The sequence below is a fragment of the Capra hircus genome, unplaced genomic scaffold (genome assembly GCF_001704415.2).
Source record: "Capra hircus breed San Clemente unplaced genomic scaffold, ASM170441v1, whole genome shotgun sequence".
Lineage (NCBI taxonomy): Eukaryota > Metazoa > Chordata > Mammalia > Artiodactyla > Bovidae > Capra > Capra hircus.
Window position 1 is genome coordinate 424211 of NW_017189552.1, and position 27607 is coordinate 451817.

Genomic DNA, 27607 nt, shown 5'->3' on the forward strand with positions numbered 1-27607 from the left:
TTTAATTAGGCCCCATTTGTTTATTTTTGCTTTTATTTCCAATATTCTGGGAGGTGGGTCAGAGAAGATCCTGCTGTGGTTTATGTCAGAGAGTGTTTTGCCTATGTTTTCCTCTAGGAGTTTTATAGTTTCTGGTCTTATGTTTAGATCTTTAATCCAGTTTGAGTTTATTTTTGTGTATGGTGTTAGAAAGTGTTCTAGTTCCATTCTTTTACAAGTGGATGACCAGTTTTCCCAGCACCACTTGTTAAAGAGATTGTCTTTTCTCCATTGTATATTCTTGCCTCCTTTGTCAAAGATAAGGTGTCCATATGTGTGTGGATTTATCTCTGGGCTTTCTATTTTGTTCCTTTGATCTATAGCTCTGTCTTTGTGCCAGTACCATACTGTTTTGATGACTGTGGCTTTGTAGTAGAGCCTGAAGTCAGGCAGGTTGATTCCTCCAGTTCCATTCTTCTTTCTCAAGATTCTTTTGGCTATTCGAGGGTGTTTTGTTTGTTTGTTTGTTTGTTTGTTTTGTATTTCCATACAAATTGTGAAATTATTTGTTCTAGTTCTGTGAAAAATACCATTGGTAGCTTGATAGGGATTGCACTGAATCTATAGATTGCTTTGGGTAGTATACTCATTTTCACTATATTGATTCTTCCAATCCGTGAACACGGTACAGATTTTCTGACACCCTTGGAGCAGATCAGCTTTTCTCAGTAGCTCATGTGAAAACCTTGATATTGAGTGAGATTTCATTTGTGGAACCTCCAACAAAATTTGTATCAATATAATTTTAGGTTATGAGTTTCTACTTTATGAGCAGAGAAATAAAAGTGAAGAAACTACAGAAGGAAAGTCTAAAAGATTTTATCAGCATGTGGTATTTTCCAGTTCAGTCATTTGAATGGTGTCTGTATGGATGTGCACACAGGCTGGGTATCTTCCTTTTCTTTCCCAGCTCCACAAAAAAAAAAAAAAAAAAAAACATTAAAAAAAAATAGGGGCCACTTGCATTCATGGAAAAGTTAAAGCAAATTTCCTAGCCAGCTGTATAACCTTCTGAATGAAAAACAGCACCTAGGTGGCTTTTGAAATACCCTGGACTAAGTGAGTTAAGAACCAATAGTTTATTTTAGAAATATTCATTGTTTTAAACAATTATAACTACTAACGGAAAATAATAAACTGAAATGAATCCAAAATGTTACTGGGAAGGCTCTGTCCCCCCACCCCTCCACCAGTTCTAGAATGTTTTCTGGTCCAGATGATTTCTATAGCATCATGACCGGTGCCAATTTTCACTCTCTACCTTTCAAGACCTTGTGAGCAGGAGTCTGTCTAGGGTCTCAGGCTGGACACCAAGAACACCATGAGGATTTCTGTTGTCAAAAGTAGGATGGGATGACTAGTTTTACAAAAGTGAAGAAGTGAAGTGAAGTCACTCAGTTATGTCCAACTCTTTGTGACCCCATGGACTATAGCCCACCAAGCTCCTCCGTCCATGGAAGTTTCCATCCAAGAGTCCTGGAGTGGGTTGCCATTTCCTTCTCCAGGGGATCTTCCTGAGCCAGGTATCAAACCCAGGTCTCCCACATTGCAGGCAGACGATTTACCATCTGAACCACCATGGAAGCCCTTTACAAAAGTGTTTATCTCAATTCCACTTTAAATGGGAAGCCCACTACACTCAGTTAAAAGCAGTATACAATTTACTAATGTGCTAAAGATTTCCCAAAGCTGGTAGAATACATAAACTAAGGTATACCTGTGAGGGCAAATATCTAATAAATTAACAAGTCTCTCCAGTTCTTATTTGCCCTCTTGTTTTTCCTTTACTATAGGTAAACTTAAGAAGTGAAGTGAATTACCATGTTCTGTGCTCTCCACCTGGCACAATGGTTACCTGCTCATGCTACTTTGGATATATCAAAGAAGCTATAATCTGCAATTACAGGACTATTTACCTATGGCTTGCAGCATCATCACTTTCATGGGCCACCCAGAGGCGCATGGTCACTTTAGAGCTGGTAAAGAGAGGCAAGGGAAGGGGCAATGTGTATGTACATTGCCCCTCAATTGTTTTTCTGCAGTCCAGAGGCATGAAGTCAACAGGAGAAATGCAATCTAGAGGTCGGCTCATCTGAGCCAAAACTAGAGTTAAGGCAAGCAGTCAAGATGGCCTTGTGCTCAGTCATGTGTGACTCTTTGCGTCTGCATGGACTGCAGCACACCAGGCTCCTCTGTCCGTGGAATTCTCCAGGCAAGAATACTGGAGTGGTTTACCATGCCCTTCTCCAGGGGATCTTCCTGACCCAGGGATCAAACCCATATCTCCTGTATTGCAGACAGATTCTTTACCCACTGAGCCACCTGGGAAGCCCCCATATAGGTTTATATCTTCTATTTAGTTGTCACATCTCTTTAGTTTCTTTCAGCCTGGGCAAGTTCTTCTGTTCCTTTCTGTTTTTCATGACCATGACATTTTTGAAGAATGTAGGTCACTTATTTTGTAGAATGCTCTTTAATTTGGGCTTACTGTCTGAGGTTTCCTCAGGATTAGATTCAGGTTACACATGTTTGGCAGAAGTGATGTGTCCTTCTCAATACCTCATGTCAGGAGGCATATGAAGTCAACTTGTCTTAATATGAGGATGGTACCTTTAATCACTTGAGGAAGGTGATTCTTTACCCTCAGATTACTATTTCTTCTCCCAGGATTCTTTACCCTCAGATTACTATTTCTTCCTCCTGACATTAATATGTTTTGTGGGGAACTACTTAGAAATTATGTAAATATCTCATTACTCCTCAAACTTTCATCCACTATCTTTAGATTCCATCAATGATTCTTGCCTGAATCAGTTTCTCACAGTAGTCTGGGTTAGTACATGTGGACTGAGCACATAAATAAGTATACTGTGGATAATGAGAGCTAAGTTTCTCACTTTTATAGAAGGGAGTTACAAGTAAGAAAAGGAGGAAGACTGCAATGTAGTGGTATGTGTTTGAAATAGGTGGTATCCCTACGTCATTATGGTATTTATATATATATATATATATAAAATATTATATATTTATTATATATATAAACATAGATATTTATATAAGTATGTGAATATGCATACCTAAATATCTCCTACCTGTGTCTGCAGAGTGGCTTAGAAATTATGACACTCTGGTAGTAAAATGCACACCTGGCCTCCACATTTTGTTCTCTAAAACCATTTTCCAATAAAAGGAATCAGGGGTCCTAAGAGAAATGGCTGATTTCAGAGCTGTAGCAGAGAAGCACATGATGAGCCTGGAGCTATTTTTTATGCCAGAAATTAAGTGTTCAAAGATCAAAAGGACACAGAAGCCAACTTGAAGGTGCTCCCATGCGTGAAGTCTGAGATAATTTACACATCAAACTAAAAAAAATGAGGTTGTGGCATTGTACTATAGTTTTGTAAGATATTATTATCATGTGGAAAACTGGATAAGGGTACACAGGATCTCTCTATATTATTTCTTGCAACTGCAAATGAATCTACAATTATCTCAAATTTTAAAAACAAATAAATATAACTCATGATAGTACTATATATTAACTGACTGAATAAAATAATAATCCACTGATTAAGTACAGAAACAAATCCAAGGTGAGCTTAGAGTAGAAACCAAGCTTTTTGCCCATTTTTCCTCTTCCATTTCTGCCAATATTTTCTTGTGCTCTGAAGATCGTTTCATTGAATCAAAACAATTCCTGCAACTGCTCTCAGAAACATCTGCAGATATCACCAGATCTAAGGGTTGGTCTCTCTAAGTTGTGAGTGGTATGCCTTGGTGATTTCAGAGTCTTGGAAGTCCTGAGCTTGGCAATGAAGATCTGGTACTCTGCAGAGGTTCTAAACATCACAGCACTCAGGACTTCCAGATCCTCATGTCATTTTCGCCTGCTAACTCTGGGTCTTCATACACACATATGGAAATATAGTCCTGTTGCTTCCTTAATTCATCTCCAAACTGGATGAATTATTCAGAATGTCCTTCCAGTCTTCGGCTGTGGATTTCACAATTCGTTTGTTTTTCTAACATCTAAAATCTTAATAATTATGGCTCAGATGTGATTCCTTTCAATGATACTAAAAAACACATGAGTGTTAACTTACAACTTCCATCTCTTTATAGTAGTCATATCTATAGGTAGATGGTGTTGAAATCTATAGCCAAAGATCCAATATCTATTTATGAAGTCTTCCATTCAGATTATTTAAATATAAACTATTTCTATCTAATATAGATAAGGAAAATGCCCCAATCTGACTAATGTCACTGTTCTCTCTGAAAGTCGGCTCATTCACTGGACTGAGATTATCACCCACATACTTGAACAGTGGTAGTTTAGTGATAAGTGTCTTAATTTTGTTTATTCTTTATAAGCTTTAACATTAGCCAGACCTTTTTTATTAAAGTCAATATTAGCTGTACAATATTGACATTGGCTGTAGTTTAGATTTTAAATGTTATGTCAAAGCTCTTTTAATGTCTTATGTTTGGTTATGGAAAGGAAGAAAAGGAAGCCAGTGACTGACTCTTAAATACACACTCTCTCTCTCTCTCACACACACACACATACAGAGACAAATGAAATTGTTGTACTTACTTGCTTTTATACAGTTAGCATGGCCAATAGAGCAGGAAAATATTACTCAAACTATTTCTTCCTAATAGAATTCTGACGTCTCTGTTTTTCACTTTTAACAAGCTACAATTACACCTGCAGTTGAATCTTTCTGTATGGGTAATTTGCATTCCAAAAATACTAGAAAATTCAACTGACCTAATTTCTCAAAACTCGTTACTTTAGAACAACACTTAAAAGGGAGAGGTGCCCACAACAGTTGTCGGCAAGTTGACTGAGTACTTCATAAGTCGTGGCTCCAAATGGTGATGTGGCAGCCACAGCTCCGAGTCAAGAAGACAGGCATGCTGCCTGCTGCTTGCAGAAGCCTGGGTATAAAATGCCTCTTAGTTTCCGTATGAAAACAGCCCTGAGAATGAGAAAGTGTTCTTTACACCTGGCTTCTTATGTAGTTGTAAGTTTGTCAGTGCGGATTTTGTCTCTACATTCCCTTTATGGCAGAAATATTCTGAAAAATTGGACACGACTAAATGTGCATGGAAATCAAGTATCCAGGGATCCTTTTTTCAGTCCCTCTGTATCTTTATTTATGAAAACGTTTTCAATTGAGGAGAGGGGTTGTGCTAGGAAAAGAACTCAATTCTACAGCCAAATTCATGAGTGAGACTGACACTTTAAAAATAATTTCCTTTGGGAATTCCATATGGTACATTTGGAAAGGCAAATTTTAATACTAAGTTCCTGGGGAAGTACTTATCTGAAAGGCAATGAAGAAATGAGAAGTAAACTAAACCATTAGCCTCCCAAAATAGACTATTTCTGGAAAGTATAAAGTCATACAAAGCCTTCTGGAACAATATTTATAAAATGGGCAAATTAAAAATGGAAAGGTAAAAATATATGACTCCTCCTCTCTCTGGGGGCATTTATGTACTTTTTAACCTCCCCTCTCCCAAATTGAAAGTCTAGGTTAAAGTCTGTAGGAGGGACACAGAAAATTCTCAAACCACCATCACCACGATGACCACCTCCCCACCCCCACAACCACACACAGAGACTTTAAGCTATGTTGCTGACTAGTACTGAGATGCTAATAGTAAATTTAAGTGGCAAGAAACAAGGCTCTTCTTCTGCAGTGTCCCATGCTTTGAATGCGAATCACATTGACAGCTAAGAGCCACTTTCAAAATCAAAGGGTCCGGTACACAGAAGAGAATTCTCTCCCCTCTCCCACCCTCCTCCTCCCGGCCCAGATGATGACCCTCAGGAGTATGTCATTTCTTTCTCAATCTGGAGGAACTGGATCCAAAGATTTTCTGAAGCAGTGAGAGGGCTGAAATCTCTGCTGTGAACTACACAAAAGATAAGCAAAGAAGTTATAATTCACTTTTAAACTTGAAAAAGTTTAAAGCCACCAAGAAACAGAGATTAATATTGGGGGATTATTTTAGGAACAGGCATTCCCAGGTTTGTTTTTTTTTTTTTTTTCGCATGAAATCAAACCAAACAGGCTTCGACTTTGATCTGAATTTCAGGACCCTTCTTATAAATGGCTGCTAACATCTCTATATGTGCTGCAAGAAAGCTATTTTCGCTTGAGCTCCATAGTATATAATTGAAGTCAGAGTTTTAAATCACTGGGCCATCTGTCCTTAAGCTGTCACCAATCATACATGGAGGAGCATATGTATAATGAAAATAGACTGACAAACTTTTTGAGTTTACATGCTTCTGAGTTAATTAATCCTCTGTCCCACACATTTAAGAGATTCTTTAACAGTATGTTTGATGAATCGATTTAATTACATGAATGGGGTATGTGTGTACGTGTATGTTTTACAATGTCGCTATCACAAATCCAAAGGAAACCATGCAGTTGACTTAACATTTTCACTGAAAATGAAAATATATCATTTTAATCACATACAGAACCTAGATCTATTGGCCTCCTTTTGCTCATTTGGTTATTAATGTTGAAAATACATATTAACATTAACAGAATGATATCTCACTTTCATCTTAATGGAGATTTATATGCATATACATCACCTTTGCATTCCACAAAGATGCTGCCGGGAGCGAGTGTTTTAGTGACTGGAGTCAAATTCCAATTTCAGAGGTGTTTTCTCCATGTTCTCACTGACACGAAATTTGGTCTCAGCAAAGTTCAATGATTTCTCTGTGCCTAAGTTTCTCTCTCTTTTTCTTTTAGTCCGTGTGTTGTGTGTGTGTGTGTGTGTGATCACATAGCCCGGATCTTTACACTAAGGTATTGGAATGGTTCATGAATGAATATGTGCCAAAAGGCTTAAGTTGCAATAAATGAACATATAAACATGATCATATCAACAAGATAGGAATATCATAATAAAATCGGGTTGCTGAGGTTTTTTCGCAAAAACTGGGACAAAGCTAGTGATGCCACTAGCCTGAATCACTGGAAATACACATGAATCATAAGAAACTGCAATTTTACAATGCAAAGGAACTGCACCAGCCACTGTGCATTAAAAGTCTTTTGAAAGACCTGATGTGCATTTAAAATTGAACGCCTACTCGTTGTAGCCCTAAAACAAATAGTAAAACAGTGAGTACAAAACTGACAAAGTCCTGCAGCATGGTCCGCCAGCAGGAAGGAACTGAAGTTTTCCCTCAAAGCCTTTTTTCTCTGTCCTTTGTAGTCATGAGGTATGCCTGTTTCCATAAACAAGACAGCACATGCCCACCGCTTCAGACAAAATGCCCGAGAAAACACAGAGAATGTGAAACCGTGCTTATCAGCAGATGGGTTGGAGATGACCTGGTCATCATGCCCCACACAAATGGGTGCACAGCCTTGTCAAGTGCTCCTGTGACAGCCACAGTGTTAAAGATAGTATGCTGCACACCTGCAACTTTTGGGGAAGAAGTGAAGACTTGAGGTCCAGCGGGGTAACCCAATTTCCTCTTGTCATCAGGACAGGTGGCTAGCAAACAGCAACCACAGTTTGACTCTTTTGCATGAGATTTTTTTTCAGGGCACACTTAGGAAAAGAACAGCGGGGGAGGCTAAGCGTGTCCAAAGGCATGCTCAAGCCCCTTGGGGCCCAGGGAAGCCAGCTGTGGGGTCTGGACAGCCTTCAGCACCCCAGGCAAGGTGCCCTGGCAGAGATCACAAGGGAAACTCCCTGCCCCTGTTGACTGCCCTGATCTGGCAACGGCATGAACTCTGCAGAAAAAGGATGGAACAGAGGGTGGTCGTTGGGGGAGCAAGGCCTGGCCCACAGACACAGTGCCTTCCCAACCTATGCTCTCTCCGTCTTCTACACAGAATCCACACACTCAGAAGCAGAAAAATGAGATTTACAATGAGGTCCAGTCTGATCTGAAATATTCACGTGCAATTCCTCGTGGCCCCAACTGAGAACCTCAGTGGTCACATCACATCACTGGCTCTCACATCAGGACAAGTTCAAGGAATGGCATTAGCAGGGTTGGAAATCTCTGAAGATCTCTCTCTCTCTCTCTCTCTCTCTCTCTCTCTCTCTCTCTCTCTCTCTCTCTCACACACACACACACACACACACATACACACACACAGATATATAACTTGGTTCTAGACCTTCTTAATGTTTATGATCTAGAGTGACTATGCCTTGTTAACAAAAATGATCTCATATGAAATATGTTTAAGTGTTAATTCCTGAAAGCAGACATACTCTTTTTTTTAATTTATTTAATTGGAGGCTAATTACTTTACAATATTGTGGTTAAGCGAACTTTTTAGCAAGAGGAAGATAAAAGTGCCCCACCCCACCCCACAGGCTGCAGAACCTGAGTTACACCTGAATGTACCTGAAGCTGGAATGTTTGTTAGAGGCTGCGCTGGGTTTGCCTTTAGCCAGTCCTCTGTGTTGTAACAGGGAGCAGGGAGGGTGACAGTGGCACCATCCGAGGCTCCCTTGGGAGGTTACCTGGTCTGGTATTCTGCCTCTTCCCTCCCTTGCCTGTGCCCTGTAAGGCCAGCTTCTCTCAAACCACAGCCCGTGAGCAGGAAGCAGGTTTAGGGTCGTGTCTATTCAAAGTTCATTTCCAGTGCGTAGTAAGCCACACACAGAAGACCAACTGCAGCGGCCTGAGCCATGGGTGTCGCCTTTATGCTCCACTCAACTGTTTGACTTTCACACAAAGACTTCTTCTCAGGGGCACTGTTTGGGTCGTTACAGAATGGGCTTGTCAGAGGGCTTTGTAATTGTAACCATAAACAAATTATTTTAGGAAAAAGACCAGAGCCACCAGCAGCCATCAAAGAGATTTGTCAAGACTGTTTCTGATCATTTTATATCAGATTCCTTATTAAATGGAAAAAAAGAGAAGTAACTGCAGGTGAAGTGATAACCATTTTTGCAAAAGCTTTAACGTCTACAGTGAAAGACACACTATAATGAGGCATGGAAGTTATTTTCACTTAAAGACCTTTAATTTCAGATGGCGAACTAGGACCAATGCCTTCCCTCTGTGAAGAGCTGAATGAAAGTTCTGGTAAAAGGGAGTCAATTCCCTGCTCCGTTTTATTTAGAAAGTCATTCTATTACATTCAAAACAGAGGCAGCTGAGCCAGTGTTAAGAAGAACCAAAAGAGGCCTGTTAGCTATAAGTCCGGTCAACCCGGCATAAAAACATGGCAGCCCAGTATCTGCCACCTGAAGGCCCCTGACACACTAAGAAATTCAGAAGTGAACTTGATCTGTTCAGGCATTTATGCATCATATTTTATCCCCTGGACAAATACACCTCTCTTGTGGGAAGTGGGAGGGAGGTTGGTGGGAGGAGTTCTAAAAAGCTTATTTTTTTAAATGCACAGATGCTTCTAGAACATCAAATGGCTCTTACAAACAACATTTCGATGAGTTAAGTGTAAATGAATCAAAAACATATGGATTACATTTCCCTCCGAACACAGAGGGGTCTCAAAATTAAAGAGGGGGACAAGGGCTTGAGGCGACATGCATTTGGGTTTCCCTGAATGCAAAAGTGTTTGAAAATAGTTCTAGGCAGGCAGCATGCCCAGAATGCATCCTGGACACTAATGGATTTTATAAGTTTGAAAAATGTTGGATAGTTAAGGTTCCCTCTTTGAAGCATCTCAGATGTAAGTTTGTTTTATATGATTTTTTCCCCTTCAATGCACAAGTGTTCAGGGCATGTGGCATTGATTATGATTATTTTATTCTTAAAAAAAGTGTTTAAAATAAAATAATGGCATAATTTGTTTAGACAAAACAGTCCTCAACCAGACAAAGGCTAACAGAGTAAGAAAGGTTGTTTGTATATAAGGGGGAGGGTGGTGGGATAGGGTATCAGGGCCATATATCTTAAGAGTTCAAGTTTCACAAAAGCCTAGAATCCACAGCTAGCTTATGGAGGCATGCACGTCTGTGTGTGTACAGATATGCGTATGTATATGTGTGAGTGTAAGTACCTATATATATATATATACACACACACACACACACACACACACACACACATACACACACAGATAGGTAAACATTATTAACTTATTTCCTTAGATTGGTCTTGAATGGCCCATTCTACTGCCATATGCGGAATTTGTAGCCATGGACACAAGAAACAGTTCAAATCCCTCTTTGAATGTTTAAGTTCTCTTTGTATCATTTTTGCTTTCTTAAATTTGTAGTCCCTTCTGCTTTGTATTATTTTCACATCTATACAACTGGAGGACAGAAAGTCACTACTAGCCAATCTGAACTGGAAATGGCTATCGGGGATTTCACCAAAATGTCTTTAAAGTCTACAATATTTATTCCATGATGTGACAAACCAAGATGAAAAAGATGTGTAGGTTTTATTTCACAGATACACAGGAAGTGAGTGGAGAAGAGGGAGATAAATATCCGTTCTCCTTTGCGGAGGATGTTGACGCATCACTCCTGACCAGAGAATGGTCAACACCTTCTGTAACAAGCCTGTCAATAGCAAAATGGAGTCAGGTTCCAGCACGAAGCCAGGAATGCAAGAGTGAGGAGTCTGGGCAGAGCAGCCACTAGCTTCTCTGCCTCTATTTATATAAGGTGCCGTTAAAATGCCAATAGGAGGCAATAGGAATTAATAGACTCCATGTGTTGAGCTCACAAATGAGCCAAGAAAAATTTTAAAAGCCTATATGTGTCAGCGATTCCCAATCCTTTTAATTAAAACTTTTTTTTTTTTAATTTGGACTGCTGATGCTATTTTCATGGTTTGTTGTATTTTATGTGGCAGTAATCTTCTTCATGTTTTCCTGCTCACATTTCCTCCCCCAAATCAGGCAAAACATTGTGAGCTCTCTATTTTTGAAATTTAAAGTGAATTTAAGGTGATCTGATGTAAGCATTATTTTCTGACAATTGCGAGCTTGAGATTCACAGCCAATGTGCCCTCTGCTGCAACTTTTCTCCTGAGGAATTTTAAAGCATCATAAAAACTCAGCAGTTGAAACAACCTCAAAGGTCATCTAGTTCAGCCTTTATCTAATGCTGGAATCCTCTCTACAGCATTCCTGATAAGGGTCATCTAGTCTCAGCTTAAATACCAGACATGTATACTTCTCTACCTAAAACTCCACAAGGTAACATCCACTCAAGTGGAAAGTGACCTGACACTACACGTTATCCTTTCCCCTCCCCATCAAAGTGCAGTCATCTGTGGGGTCATTGCTCTGGGCAGAGCAAAGAAGACTCTTATGCTCTTGAAATAAATGACCCACAGTCATTCTGTCTCTTGTGGGAGGGACAGACCATGCCAAGCACTGCAAATACAACAGACCACGACCCAATTGCATACAATAAACTTCTTAATGCACAGGCTGTCATCTGTCATCCAGGCTGATACTCAAGGTGGCCCTCTGGAAGAACACAGATGGCTCTGTTTGGTCTTATTAGCAAAATCCACACTCCAGTGCCAAGACTTGCCCAGAACAAAATGGCATCTAAAGTCTCTTTAAAAGAGTATTCGCCCAAGTCAAGATGAGTCTTGAGTCTGGAATCTAAACTGAATATTTCTAAAAGGCATTTGGTAGCAAAAAAACATTCACCTTAGGATGCCCCATGAAGAGCTGTGAAAAAGATGAGTGAAAAAAATTCTTTTCCAATTTAGAGTCCTTTTAGCAAAAAGACTCAATATTGTACAGCTGAATTCAAAAGTTGACAATAACTCATCAATAGTGCAGTACAGGAAGTGGTTTGCTGAATACTGACGGAAAGGTTGCAGTAATCAACAATTCAGTGCAATGTCATAGGGGCTGGATTTTGACTTAAGCTCCCTCTCATGCAGCAGGTGGAAATAATGAGTACTAGACATTGAAGAAATTACTCAAGGCAGTGCTGGGTCAGCCTAGCTTCCTGGCAGCCAGAAATAAAGCCAGATGCCCTGTGCCATGCATTTCACCATATGATTGATGACTTGAGCCCTTTCAGAACAGTGTCTTTGGAAATGGTTTGCTGTGGCTCCAGCCAATCCTCTTTGTCATGTCGATCTGCTTCACGTAAATCTTCTGCAGGAATCAACCAGGGCCCTGGTCCTGAAGGCTGGGCAAGGAGTATCTGTTTTTGTTATCTTAAAGAGGGCTGTAATCCCTGCAATTGGAAGGATCTTCAGATATGACCTTGGGTGTCTTGAAGAACCAATGGACCTCTGCCCAACTCTCATCCTAGTTTAAGCATTTAGTGATCTGGCTCCAGGGGCCATGTACACCATGGTCACCATAAGATCTCCATGGTGGTGGTGGTGGTTTAGTCACTCAGTTGTGTCTGACTCTTGCAACTCCATGGACTGTAGCCTGTCAGGCTCCTCTGTCCATGGAATTCTCCAGGCAAGAATACTGGAGGGAGTTGACATTTCCTTCTTCAGGGGATCTCCCTGACGCAGGGATCGAAACCAGATTCCCTCACATTGCAAACAGATTTTTTATCATCTGAGCCACCAGGGAAACCCTAAGATCCCCATAACACTTAAGATTTTACCCACTGCAAAGGTTTGGCTATGGCACATATTGCAAGGAGAGTGGGACCACTCAAGAATGTAGGGTCAGAGTGGGATGCTATTCAGATCCAATCCCTATCTTGGAAGAAGATGCTCCGGCCTGCCAGGCCTGGCCACCTCCACTCCACATATCTATACAGGGACAACCATGAGTCCCTGCATGTCGTTATCTGCATACTGGAATGTTCCACCCTGAGAAATGAGAACACAGTGAACACAGGAGGGCTGCCCTCAGACCCAGGAGGGCTGACGTGAGCCAAGGTGATGATACATCCTTTGTGTGGCCTTCAGGGAAGAACTAGAACCAAGGGCTGGAAGCTTGAGAGGCCTTTTCATACAGATGATGGAATGTGTAGCTAAAATTCCCAGATAGGAAAGAACTGGCTGCTTTGAGAGGAGGTTTTATTCTCCTCCCATTTTCTGGCTTGCTTTTTGGGCTGACAGAAGCTGGGTAAGCACTGCTAGGGAGAGCAAGGGAAGGGCATGGCCAGGGAGCTGGCCGAGGCCCCCACCAAGGCCCCATTCCCCTGAAGGTCTGAAGCTCTAAGACAAGCATGGGGACATGGACCTGGGAGCAAGTGTTCCAGAGAAGCAGACGTACCTCTGCTCTCCCTCCACCACATGATTCATGAAAACTGATCCTATTTCTCTTTAGATTTTTATACCTTTTCCGATTCTTACAATTCAGGTTTTAAATGGGAGATTATCATTATGGAAAAAAGAAAAACAAACTGAGGCACACAGAGAGCCTTAATTGTCTGCTTAATTGTCATAGAGGAAGGCTTCAACACCCATTGTCTATTTATGAAAATTCTGCCTTATTATTAAACTCCATCAACACCAGCGGCTTAATTTGCCAAGGAAAAATGGCTAGAATTTCCAATGTCTTTCCATTTCGTTGAAAATGAAGGTCTAATAATTTGACAATTTAAATTCAAGATGCCTTCTTGGATTTTTAAAACTGATGGAGCATAAATCTCCATTAGCCACAAGAGTTTTGGACTTGAAACTTGGAATTCATTGAAACAGCTTGCAAGATATTAAAGGCTTCTGTCCCCAGAATATGTCTTTTTTTTTTTTCCAGTGAGGAAACAGAGCAATTTCTCTATTACCCTTTCAAAATAAGCTTACGAAATGTAAAAACTGCTTCTTTTTCCTCTGAAAAAAAAAGTTTCTTTTTGTCAAATCTTCTCATTCAGTGTCAGCTGCCTCATTCACAACAACCTTTTAAACATTCCCCTCATAAAACGCATAAATAGTCTTCAGAAGAAATTAGTTAAATGGCTCCCAGAAAGCATTGTTGTTTTTCCCCTTTCAAAAAACTGCCGTAAGTATCCCAGCTCACTAATAAAGGGTAAACAAGTCTGAAAATTTATTGCATGTAACAGATAAGATTAAAAGGAAGACAATGAGGAGGTCAGTGACGCTCATGAAATGGGCAGTCCTGTTTTCAATGCATTAGACCTACCCAAAGAAGGGAATAAAACTGCAGCTACTAACCCCTTCATAGGAATAAATGTCAGGAATCCAAAAGGCAGACTCAGAAGGGGAGGTGACAGAGCACTAAGGAGTCTAACATCAGGCTTCTCCAGGCCTATTGAGAGGGAAGCCCAAAGTCACAGGAGAGGCCGAGTGAGTTAAAGGATTGATAATATACAGGCCCATTCAAGGTGGAACTTCCCCACCCCCAACCACACCACCAACATGGCTGGAACTCCTTTTGAGAAAAAAGTAACATCAGAACTTCATTCAGGAAATCCAGGTGCTGGAATGCATTTGAACAAACATGAATTCACAAATCTCCATTTCATGACCTACCAGCCATACCACCCCACACAGCCCACAAGGTGAGGCCCAAGTTCACAAGTGAGACTGGGACACATTTTAAACTTTCATAGCATGTGGGGAATAAAAGGAAAGAGGAGACTGCAGAAAGCTGGAAAAGTAGCCCTAACACTGGCATTGCCCCTTTTCTTCTGTTTTTGGCAACATTTTGTTACCAGTATTTACACCTCTGCAGTGTTCTGGGTTTTTGTCATTGTTGTTGTTAAATAAATGTGTGTCCATGAAATAATAAAAGCCACAGGAACCCCGGATAACTTGGACCATATCTGTGGAGTCATGTAGGCACATTCACTCAGTTACTCTTCCCCTTTCTAATTCCTATGAACAACAGAAAAAAACAAAATTAACTAATTAAAGCTCAATGAAGATTTACGAGGGGACTTGTTTCCCACCTTCTGCCCCTGTAGCTGGGTGAGGCAGCTTAACTAAAACATCTCTGAGAAATGCCATGAGCCATGAAGTTTCTGACTTGAGTATCATTTATGATACCCCTGGGGAGCGGGCCTGCCTAAGAAAACCGAGTCCCGGCACCCCATAAGGTTCTCATTACAAATAGGAATGTGCCAGGCCAGATGCACTGGGGGTTGTCAAGCTTTGCAAACTCTCCCCACCAAAAAACTCATAAATTTTGCAGAATATATTGCTTTTCCTTGGATTTTTATGATTATGTTCAATTTCAGGAAACTTACCCCATACTTCATCATTTACCTTCGTTTTTTAAGAGTTATTTGACGTCCACAAAGTTCTACGGGCTTTTTACTAATCGTGTTTTTTAAATCTTAAAAACATAAACCTACATATTTCTAGCCAGCCATGAATTTAAAACCTCCCCCGCCACCTTCCAATTCTGGTGTGCAATTGCAGGCTGAGCAGATTTCAAAGTTTTTCTGTTGGACAAACTCACCTTTCCATCTTCCATGGATGTAATGAACCCAAAGAAAGATGACAATAATAGTGATCAGAGTGTACGAGGTAGTCACATCTCGGGCACTAAAACTGGATGGTGGAGGTGACGTTGTAAGGCATTCACAGCCCAAGGAAAAGACTCCCCAGCTCCAGGGTCAAGGGTACAGGCATAACTGGTGGGCTAGAGTTGGTCTGGGTACCTAGGCAAAGTTTGGTATACTCTCACATTTTAACATGGTAAAGTGAATTTTAGGGATTTTAGTCCTATTTTACCAAGTTTACTTTTCATAATACATATTTCAGATTTGATACTTAACCAGTCTCAAATTGGTTACCAACTTAAAATGTACTCTTTCAGCTGATTGTGTGTTAAAGCAGCAATGTCTATAAACACTTGTGCATCTCACTGTAGCAGTGGCAGTTCTTAATGCTACACCCAAAGCAGTAAGTCTCCTTTACACACCCAAGAAACCCAGGGTCAGGGCAAGGCCTACATGATCCAGTCCCCTCTGATGAGATATGTAAAGATCCCACTCTACTACAAATGTTCAGAATAGGAAGACACTAGGGAGCCAGATGTGGTCCTGTGCTAAATCAGATTAGGAGAAGCAGACAAAATCACAACTTTATTCAATGTGTCATTTATCCTGGGTGACTAATGCATTTGTATGAAGTTAAAATTGAGCTTTGAGAAACTATGAAATAAATCAAATGCCCTGCTTTATGTAATTTTAATAGACAGATCCCATTAGGATTCTACTATGTGTGGCTGTTGGTTAAAATCATTGACCAGTATCCCTATAAATTAATCAGCTGAGGTAATACTGGTGCTGCTGTCACCATTTGTGACTAATCTACAGTTAAAATTCACTTTAACTTTTCAAGCCTCTTGAGATAGGTTCATCACATTTCAATTTTTGTTCAAAATATATGAGTAACTGCAATTGTTTACAAAAACCTGTATGGTATAAGTCTGCAATGGGTGTCATTTTTCAATGGCAGTAGAGTGTGCATTGGCATTTCATTGTAATTTCAGGGTAAAATGCTAATCAGAATCCAGCCATAACGGTCTTCATCATTCTTGATAGGAACTTTATCCCTCGCAGTCTGAATATACGTGCACCATTGAAGTTTAAACTGTTTTAGAATTGCAAAAAACTAATGGGCCAAAATGTCTAATTATACCAAAAGGGATATAGTTAATATTTAGCAGTTCACTTTTTTTTTAAAGACTGTCATGGCTCTTGCGTTCCTCCTGGATTATTAATACTTGGATATGTTTCCTTTCTGATATGAGACCTAATTTATTAAAAACTCGTAAGTGCCTACAATTTCTCCTCAAAATATGTACCTTAATGTCAAGCTAATTTAACTGTGTACTTTATCTCTACAAAAATGTCCTAGATTTCTTTAATGCCTTTTATCTTTCTTTCTTGACTTGAATCTCGTGGCCTTTAAATGTATACTGTAAAAACAATAAATAACATTTAGAGGGTCCCCCCCCAAGATTAATTTTAATTAATCTTGAAGTTTGAAGTTACCCATGAACTCTGAGACAGCTGATGTCCAACTCTTTGAAAGCAGTGGGAAAAAACATCTATCTTCTGGGGGTGCTTGCTCAATAAGGTGATGTGTGTAAAACATGGAACACAGTGCTTGGCAAAATGCTACTTCTCTTATGCTGGCACTCAAACCATCTTACAGAGTGCTGCAAAATGAACACGCAGGGAAACGTTCCTGCACATCCTTGAGATGAAATTGCAATCTGAATCCTTCAGAGGCATAAATAGAAAATGTGTTTGGTCCAAAAATATGTTGCACGTTGCATGTGTGTTTAGTCGCTCAGTCATATCTGACTCTTTGTGACCCCATGGACAGTAGCCCACCAGGCTCTTCTGTCCATGGGATTCTCCAAGCAAGAATACTGGAGTGGACTGCCATTGCCTCCATCAGGTGATCTTCCCAACTCAGGGATCAAACCCATGTCTCCTGCATCTCCTGCATTGGCAGGCAGATTCTTTACAACTGTGCCACCTGGGAAGGCCCAAATATGCTGCTGCTGCTGCTGCTAAGTCGCTTCAGTCGTGTCCAACTCTGTGCGATCCCATAGACCGCAGCCCACCAGGCTCCCCCGTCCCTGGGATTCTCCAGGCAAGAACACGAGTAGGTTGCCATTTCCTTCTCCAATGCATGAAAGTGAAAAGTGAAAGTCAAGTCACTCAGTTGTATCTGACTCTTAGCGACCCCATGGACTGCAGCCTGCCAGGCTCCTCCACCCATGGGATTTTCCAGGCAAGAGTACTGGAGTGGGGTGCCATTGCCTTCTCCAAATATGCTAGGAAAATCCAAACCCCAGGTTAGCCTCCAAAGCAGGAGCTATTTTTAAAAGAAAGAAAGAAGGACAAAAAAACAAACAAGGCATCTGCCTCAGAGGAGATCATGGTATAAAAGTGGGGAGAAAAATATTGAGCAAATGTTGAAGGCATGTTCTTCCACCACCACCTACCCCCCACTTTGAACTAGAGGAAAGCCTCATTCTGGTGACAATAACAATTTAAGACACCTTTCTTTAAAAAAAAAAAAAAAGTTCACAAAACTACCCTCACAGTATTGTTGTAGATACTAAATGTAGGTATACCTCGCAGAAAGAAAATGCTATGCGTAACTATCTAAAATCACAAAACTGGTAAGTTTAGGGTTGTTAGGAGCAATTACTCACATCAACAAAGAATTCCCCGCAGGATTTCTGGCAAGCAAGATGCACATAGAGAGACTGACTTTATAAAACTTTAATAAGCATGCTGTTTCAGGAACATATCTACCTGTACCGGCCTGTCTGACCACCGTGAATTTAGATCTTCTCTTAGACCTCAGTCTGCACCTCCCAGCTCTGCTCACAAAGCTGATCACACAAAGCATTAAGCAGGTTACTGTATATCAAACCATTCATTGATTTAGCAAAAAGTAACTGAGCACCTACTGTGTGCCACTGTTCTAGGCAGTGAAGCTGCAGTAGTAAATCATACCAGCCCCCAAAAGACTCCACCTTCATGGAGCCCATATTGAATGCATCTTTCTCCCAAGCACTGAATCTCATGCTTACACCAAAGAGGAGCAGAATTGAGTGTCTCTTGCTGGAGTAGAAATCAGGCCAGTTAGACCTTGTATACGGTTATGGATGAAAACCCGATGCTGGCTTGTAAATACTAAAGAAGAGTGACAAAGGCCTCGTCAGCCTCGTCCGCTGCCAAGCCCCACAGCACGCAGGGCTTGCCACTACTTTAGCATCTCTGCCAGGGTATTATCATGGGCAAGCAGTGCTGTAAAGGATTCACACAGCCTGTGTGTTCATTTCAGCTCTGCAGCCTACTCTCAGTTGCTGAACCTCTCTGTCCCAGATTCCATGCCCTGCAAAATGGGGAACTCAGAGAGCACAAATCAGAGCCTGTCACAGAGGAAATGCTGGCTCTGATTATTATTTTCACTCACAATTATTAATATGACTTATTATGATGGCTTCCCACCTAGACATAATATTTGGAAGACCTAGTGCAATGCCTGAATGACTCAGATAAGCAAACGATGGTGCACCTTGGATTGGCTTCATTAGGCTATTACTCTGGGCCAGACACTAACTAGGATTACATCAATAAAAGACATGTTCTCATCCCTCAAAACAACTCAGGTGCACTGGAAATCGAGTCAGGGCAGCATGGCAGCTTAGAGGAGAGGTGTCTAACCCAACAGGGCAAGAGTATGTGAGTTTAGGGGCAGAGCAGCAGGAGAATTATAGCCAGTGGCTTCTCTAAGACAGAGCTCAGATTCGAAGGAGGAGACAGCCAGACAACGAATTATTTGGTGGCCAAACAATTCATTATAAACATAGATATAAAAGCCAATCAGATGGTACCAAGGCACCAACTTACCCTTTATGGGAAAAAAAAAGGCAAAAGGAAAAACATTAATACACACCTTTCAGAAAAATAAGCTAATAATTTTGTCAAAAGAAAAAGAACAAATATATCTGGGTACATCGCAAGAGCCACAATATATGCATCCTTCAAAATAGCTACTTTGCCAGCAATGGTGCCAATTGACAAACATTTGTTTCAACTGATTTGGGAAAACAAACTTTAATTTGGTATTTATTTGAAGAATGCTTGCATCAATATTTACATAATTCAGACAGTTAAATAATTGTCCATAATTTTGTGTTTATCTCACAGCCAATGGTGGTCAGTGGGTGATGACAATACTCTGTTCACATAGCAAAACATAACTGCAGCAATTATGTAATGACTGTGAGTGACTATCCAACCAGATAACTGTGGGACCAAAGACAACTGTTGAAGAGCAAGTGTTGGCTGCTCTTGGTCTTCTATACAGCCCACATTTCTGGTTTTCCATTTCACTCTTGGCCTTGAGGAAGGCTGCTTCTCTTCCTCTAGCCCACAGTCTCTCTCTCTCCCTGAATTCCTAGTTTACTTACATTCATGTCCTACTATTTCTCCCAAACTAGTTCTACATTCCAATGTCAAGTCAGTGGGGCCAGAGGTCACCTTCTACATTCCTTTCCCCTCCCCCTAAGAGTGACTGCCTAGCAAAGCACTGGGCACAGAGCTGGTACACGAAGCAAACACCTCTGCCGTGCATGCTAAGTCGCTTCAGTCACATCCAACTCTTTGCAACCCTGTGGACTGCAGCCTACCAGGCTCCTCTGTCCATGGGATTCTCTAGGCATGAATATTGAAGTGAGTTGCCATTTCTTCCTCCAAGGGATCTCCCCAACCCAGGGACTGAACTCGAGTCTCTTATGTCTCCTGAAGTAGCAGGCCAGTTCTTTACCACTAGCACCACCTGGGAAACCCCAGAAACCGTTCTGGAGAGAGTGACAAATACTGAACCAGGGCACGAGGGCTCCAAACCCAACCCAACAATGTCACATATGGACTATACACCCTTGGGCAAGTTATTTCCCCATCCTTGGCCTCAGTCTCCTCATCTGTACAATGAAGAGGCTGAACCAGATGATGGTGAAGCCCTCCAGTCTTGAAACATTAGGTTCGAGGAATTGATTAATATCTACACACCTAAGCCAAGACTTCTGCCAGCAAATAAGTAATGGCTAATTGATGAGACCTCTCCAGGATTCCATGGCACTTCATCAGAAACATCCATCAAGCTGAAATTTAATTTAGTTACTGTGGCTGTGCCGACCTGGTGTGAAACCACCAGTCCCTTTGGAAAATTAATTTATTAAAAAAATTCATTGACTGACATCCTGGAGGGAGAAATAAAGCCTCTGCAATTGCATTTCTCATTGTTCATCAGACAGTTAGGTCATCCTGTACATATTGCCACAGTCAGAAGGTTAAATTGTCCTCAAAACACACTCCTTCCAGTGGGGTGGTTTGATCAAATCATACTAGAGACCCAAAGACCAAGAAGACATCAGACTCCTAAAAAGTTCTCCTGGTGACTGTTAAAACCCAGGCTGCAACTGCAGCACCACTTCAAGATGAGTAGGATTTTATTTTTTATTCATATAAAAAAGAGACCATTTCAATGCTACTGACAGGAGATATGTGGCCTCCAAAACACAAAATTTGGATTCCAGAAATAGGGTTTCATCAATGCCACCATACATACCTGCTATTGAGACCTGGTTTTCACTGAAGCTGGTCGATGATACAGACAACTCTTATTTAGAAATCTAAGAAAACAAACCACTCTTTATCGGATGGAAGTGATGTGTTTCTTCTTTTCCTTTTCTCCAGTAAAATGAACATTGAAAAAATAAACAGATGAGCGATTTCAAGTTTCCTTAGCTATTTCCCACTGTGTGGCCTTTACACCTTCCAAGACCAGCACAACCACATCAAAGATAATTTTCAATCACTGGCTGATTTTCTTATCCAAATGAAGCAAAATGCACAGGTATATGAAAAATAGCATTCCATAAACTAAGCAATCCATAATCAAAATCAGATTGTAGCTGGAGGGCTAGTGTCAGCTCCGCTTAAATCATGCCATTTTATTTAAGCACTCAGATAATTTTTCTCAGCTCAGTAAGTAGGTGGATGTTAGCAGCTAAGGTCATCGAAAAGATTTGCCTTAAAATAAATTCAACAATTGAGAGCACTGCCCTCTCCATGGTATAAAGTGTGCCTCGCTTTGAACATGCATATAAAATTTCATTAAAGTGCAACATAAAAGTTTTACATTAGAGGAACCCAGTGCTGGACCTTTGTTTAACAGTCATGATAATTTATGGCGTGGATCTGCTACAGTTAAGTAGAAAAACAGCCTTCTCATGATGAAATACAAGTCATAAAGGCTGAAATTCAAGGAAAGCTGGAGGAATCCCAAGCCTCCGATCAGTCAATTCTTCTTCAGATTTTTATCACACATTCTTCTTTAACGTTCTCTACACAGATTGAGACACAATACAGTCCTGGACTCCTCAACCTTCAAAGCTGGAGTTTGCAGTTCTAAGCATACCTTAGAATTCATAGGAACCTGGTTTTCTTTTTTTAAGCACACGAGTAAGTAACAGGGGTTCTAATTTTGCCTTTTCCTATTAAGCATTTTTTGGGTTACCACCATTCCTTCTCAGTCCTTTCCTCAAAAGAGACCAGACTGGCTAAGAGACCTTCAAAAATTACAAAACAATTAAAACACTATCAAACGGGTAGAGGGGTGGGATAACCACCAGGATTTTTGCAACTATCTTTGAAAGACAGGAATATTTGCATAGACCACTCTCGGAGCTGGTGGGGTTCTCATGTTAACAGATGTTTCTTGAGCACCTGTAATGAAAAAGGCACTGTCCAAGATGATGTGAGAAGGTGTGTGAATATTTAAACACAAATGACTTAATGCAACAGTAGTGACACAGTGAAAAGACAATAAACACAAATCCTAAGACCATCCACACACTGAAAACTTAGGCAAGTCAGTTAATCTCTCTGAACTGCCATTTTTGCCATCTACAAAATGAAGCCAGAAAGATCAGTCATGGAAAACCCACAAGGTTATTGTGAGGATCAAATCAAATGACAGATGAGGTAAGTTATAAAGCTTTGGAAAGAAATGCTATCTATCCCTTACACCCAGCTTTAAGGCTTCCGATTAAGTAGACAGATATGCCGTGGTCTTCTTTAAGTTCAAGTACTGAATCTTCAAAATTAGGGTATTTGAATTTAAATAGACAGTTCTCAAGGATTTGAGTTTTGCCATATATATATGTGGAAAATTATATATATATATGATATATACTATACATATATGAATGGAAAATTACAATATACATATATTATAATGTGCTATTCATACCTTCTCATTAAAGACGCATCTATACAAAAGTGCTAAGAGATTGTATCATTACATAAACTGCTCCTTATTTGATTAAAAGAAAAAAGCAGAGTTCCATGGCTAGTTGATTACATGGTCATTCTACAGCAATTTTTTTTACACAAGCATAACATACACAATCTAATCTGTTTGTTTCAGTGAGAGCTAAATGCTCCAGCTCCCCCAGCAACAATAAATATTAGGAGATAATAATAAAAAACAGGTAATGAGGGTGTGCGGGAAGGCAATTAAGCTGGAAAGTGGGAGATGTGGATTTCTGATCCAGCCCTACCATTGATACAAATCAGGCTGTGTGAACTTAGGTGTCAATCAACCTATCTAGGGCTGTTTGTTCATCTGTAAAATGGGAATAACACCTGTGCATTCTGATGCACAATGATGGAAAGAGATGATGTACAAGGAAGGATGGCATCTGTTGGAAAGGCTCAGACAAGATGTCAGTTGCTGATGCAGACTCAGGCGTCAGCTCCATCTAGGCTGGAATCTGAACTGCATAACTGAGAAGCCAGTGCCTCCACTTCTTCATCTAAAAATGGAGGTCATATTAGGACCCATCTTATAAAGTTGTCTAAAGGATTAAGTAAAATTGAGAATTTAAAGCACTAGCTACTCAGTCATGTTTGGGGCGCTGAGTAGATACCCAAATAACAGCAACAATGATGATGACGCAATTTATCACATACACGGGTGAAACACACACATACACACACTCCTCAAAAAGGTTTCTCTGGATTGTGGTCTTGAGTTCTTATATTAGCAATAAACTTCTTTCTATTCGCAGTAAACAAGTTTTTAAATCTCTTTCTTTATCCCACAGAAATCAGAAAAAAACAAAATTAAGAGTGAAAAATGTACTCACTGTACCAATTGTTTTGTCTATGTGACAAGCTCATCAAGTATGTGCTGGTTTCCCTTTCTGAGGTACAACCTACAGCTATAAGCTCATGGGAGTACAGTTTGTTCCAGAGATGGCCATTTTATCGGGCTTTTATGATTTTTTCAATTGTGTTAAATATGTGCAGATTCTGCATGCAAGCAAGAGTCTTAGCTAAGAATAATGGGCATGAAATAAAGGTTCAGCACATTAAAACCATTTCCATTCGACAATAATTAGCATGTTTAAATACAATAACATTTTTATCCATCTACAATATGCTTAAATGTTTGGAATCTCATTTATGTCTATAATGACAGATTCATATTTGAGGCAGTCATTTTCAATCTTGATTTGTATATTTTAGACTTGTTAAATGCTTGACTGAATCATTAGCAAAACAATTCATGTATCATTAAACTGATTTCTAACATGAGATAATTTTCTTCCTTGTCCAACAGACATGCCTTTTAAGATTTACAGAGATAGCATTTATTCTTTGGGGGTTTCAGCCGGGTGTAGAGCAAACCTTATCAGTAGCTAATTTCACCACCTTGAGTCTTACTCTCCACCCCACCATACACTCAAGCTCAAGCGGTTTTCAGAATGAAAGCTCAGACACACTGGAGAATGAATATTGTAGCAAGGAAAAAGAGACCACTGACTGTGTCCCTGTCATTGGAAAGCAAACAGAGGGGAAGGGGGAAAGATAAATGGATGGAGGTAGAGAAAGAGAAACCCTGACGACCTGTGGGCCTTGGTCAGAACAAGATCCAGGGGATCCCCCTTGGCCCTCTCCGCATTCCCACCAACCCCAGGTAGAGGTGGGCTGCCTTCTCAGTCTCTCCCTGACATTCCCATTCACCAGCAGGCCTCTACCACTCTTTCAGAGGATCGAAGAGAAGGAGGCCTCCCAGATCTGTGCACGTAGAACGGGCAGAGGCAGCCGGGCTGCCGCCATGCATGGGCCATGCCCAACTGAAGCTGAAACAGTTCACTTTTGTCTGGAGAGCAGGGTCCCCGCCTCCCACAAGGCTGAGGGAACCTGGGCAAAGTGGGGGCCGGTGAGGCAGCGAATGAGGGGGAGGGGAGGAGAAGCCTGGCCCGCACATGGCCCCTTCCCAGCCTCGACAGCCCCACACAGACCTTTGAACTTTCTATTTATCTAACAGTTTAGTGAGTTTAACTCTCTTCCTGTATAACTGCCCGTTTGCAAGCTTGCCTCTAATTAGGCTACTTGTGAGACATCACATAAAAACTACAAACCATGGATGCTGGCCTCTGTCCTTCACAGGCAGAAAGTCGGCCACTGTCGTCCTGGCTTAACTACAACTGTCATCAAGCTTTGGAACATGGTGATTTTGCCCTCACGGTGATTTGCTTTTTCATTATTATTTGTTAGTGTGAGCCCCTTCCTGTATCTGTCTTCCCTTCTTTCCTTCCTTCTGTCTTTCTTTTTCAATAATAAAATGATGATAAGCACCCCTGCAAAGAACCTCGGCCTGTCACAAAGCAACATTTCATCAATACAGGAAGGGTGCCTGCCGACAGAAAGGCTGGACACTTGGCAGGCCCTCAGATCCTGCTGTTAAAGGAGTACAAATCTAGCCACGTGATCTCCAGACACCTCAAGAATTCATTTACTGGGTTAGCAAGGCAAGCGTATGCAATGATTTAAACGATCAAATTTGACTATTTTTTCCTTTATCCTTTATTCACTTTTTAAGAGCAAGTGGTATCTTTGGTGCACACAGCCATCTGCACCTTCCTCTTTTCAACAGAATGGCTCATATTAAATTCAGACACAGGTGAACACTGCTCATTCACCGAGGAATCTTCAAGAATGGGAGCTTTGGCCCTTTAATTGAGTCAAGAGCATGGCCCATTAAGAGATTCTTGCCGTGTGTGAAGTCCAGGGCTCTGTTCCGTTAGCGCCAGCACTCTTAGCTGCCCAGGCTGGGAAGTGTCACCCATGCCTCGTACTGCCCATTTGCATTCCTCCTGAGGAATGTGGATGTTTCTAAATGGGCACACGCTTTTTGTTTACTATAGTCTAGTGTCTGTAAGTGACACATATGTCTGTTTCTGTAAAGTCTTTCTCCATTAGGTCTTGGAAGATGAGTTTGTTTTTTAGCCGGCCTGATCTGGTTATTATGTCAGACATATAGGGTTGTGGTAGAGATGGCTCAGAGCTCTCTGTTCCACAAGTGAATGCTGAGAAGAGGTCCAATGGAAATGAGATCCTTAACTTGGCTGGTTCCTTTTTCCTCCTAGGCCTCCTTGGAAGGTTTGGGGTGGGGAGCAATGGATGTCATCACTCTAATCAAAGATTTACTCCCCAGGAGGGGAAGTAAACATGTAATGAACATGCCATTGCCATGCTCTGGATGTGCAAGAGAGTTTGGAAAGGTACAGACTTTCATTCAAGGCAATAGCAAGCTCTTTAGTTCACCCACTATTCACATTTCTGTTCCTTTTCTCTGTGGGGATGTACAACACACAGATGCACAACCACAGCATTACAAATGTTTACAAACACAGATGCAGAAGGAAGCTTGCCCCTCACACTCGAAGGAGAAATTTTCCTGGAACGTGTGCACAGAGGGAAAAGGCTGGCTGATTTATGCAGACATGTTATACTAATTCATCAGTATTCACATAATATCCACGGAGTGTCTGAGTCCACATGTTTCTTAACTGATGTGGCACAGTTAGGCATCTAGAGGAAATCAGGTTTTGCATTTTCCTTAATATAATAAAATAGTTTCCAAAAAGGGAGAGAGATGTATTCTTCTGAAAAGACAAATCAAAAGAGCCCACCCCTTTAAATATGCAACTGCATGTGCCTAAGATTAAACTGAAATTAAAATAGTATAATAAACATGTTTTTAAAAAACCTAATACATTGTATATATGTTTAACATTTGAACTATACCCACAAAATCAATTATAACAACGTCTGTTAAATTAATGATGTTACCCACACCGTATATTAGGCAAATTGTATGCAAATAGTAATGTTGTGGTTATCAGGTGCCTGCAAAATAAATTAGTGAAACAGAGTAAAGGCTGTGTGCAGGAGCATGATATTTAATGGGGCAGTAATTTTATTGTGATCTTTACTTTTAAATAACAGCGTGGTTATTAAAAATTGCAACGTGTTCTTCTGCAGAGCTGATAAAACCCTGCATGGTATCAAAAATGCCTTATAGATTAATACTGATACAGCGTGATTTGTGGCTTCAAGGATTTACCCGGAATTGCTATAAAATAAAATGTGTTTAAGTTCTGGTTATCTTGGATTTTCAACTAAAGGAGTCATGATTGGCATAATGAAGCTGTTGGCTAAGAGTGTGACCCTTTTCTAAAGAAGGAAATTGCCTAAAATATCACATCAGCGAGGGAAATCCTTGTAAAAATACACAGCATTCAGAGTCAACGGCTGCCAGGAGTTTAACGTTGCAAAAGATTTCGCACTGCCGGTCGGTACTATAGATTATTCCAACTCCATTTAAAAAGCCAATAGCGAAGAGTGCAATTCTAAGTCTAATTCGCTACCGCAGTGCCTTCCCCTCATCTAATTCCATAGGCTGTGGGGGCAAACTGATAGAAAATGTTATGACAAATGAACAGTGATAACGTTGGTGCAGGAGGTGAGGCTTTTGTAAAAGTTAATAAATATGTGCATCGCTGTTGATGCACGCGCGCGCGCACAGCACGCAGAGTAACAACTTTCCAGCTCTCAGTCACCTCTGCACCGTCTTTCACAGACAGCCCTCTCGGCGACAAGTTGATGGTATTTGGAGAAGAGCTGACTAAACCTATGAATCCGAGCTGGGTACCCATGACACAAACGGGTGGCTGCCTCCCAGTTTGGGGCGGGGGGGGTTGGCGGTGGTGCGGACAGGACCCAGGGGTTAATGAAATGTGCGGTGACTTCGCAGCGGCCAACTTTAGGGGCCAACTTCAAA

At 40.8% G+C, this 27607-nt stretch overlaps 1 protein-coding gene across 1 annotated transcript in view; it reads right to left on the minus strand.

Moving 5' to 3' along the window:
- LOC108634524 (AF4/FMR2 family member 2-like) overlaps window positions 1-27607 on the minus strand; it is a 424707-nt gene that overhangs the window by 395947 nt on the left and 1153 nt on the right. The window lies entirely within an intron of this gene.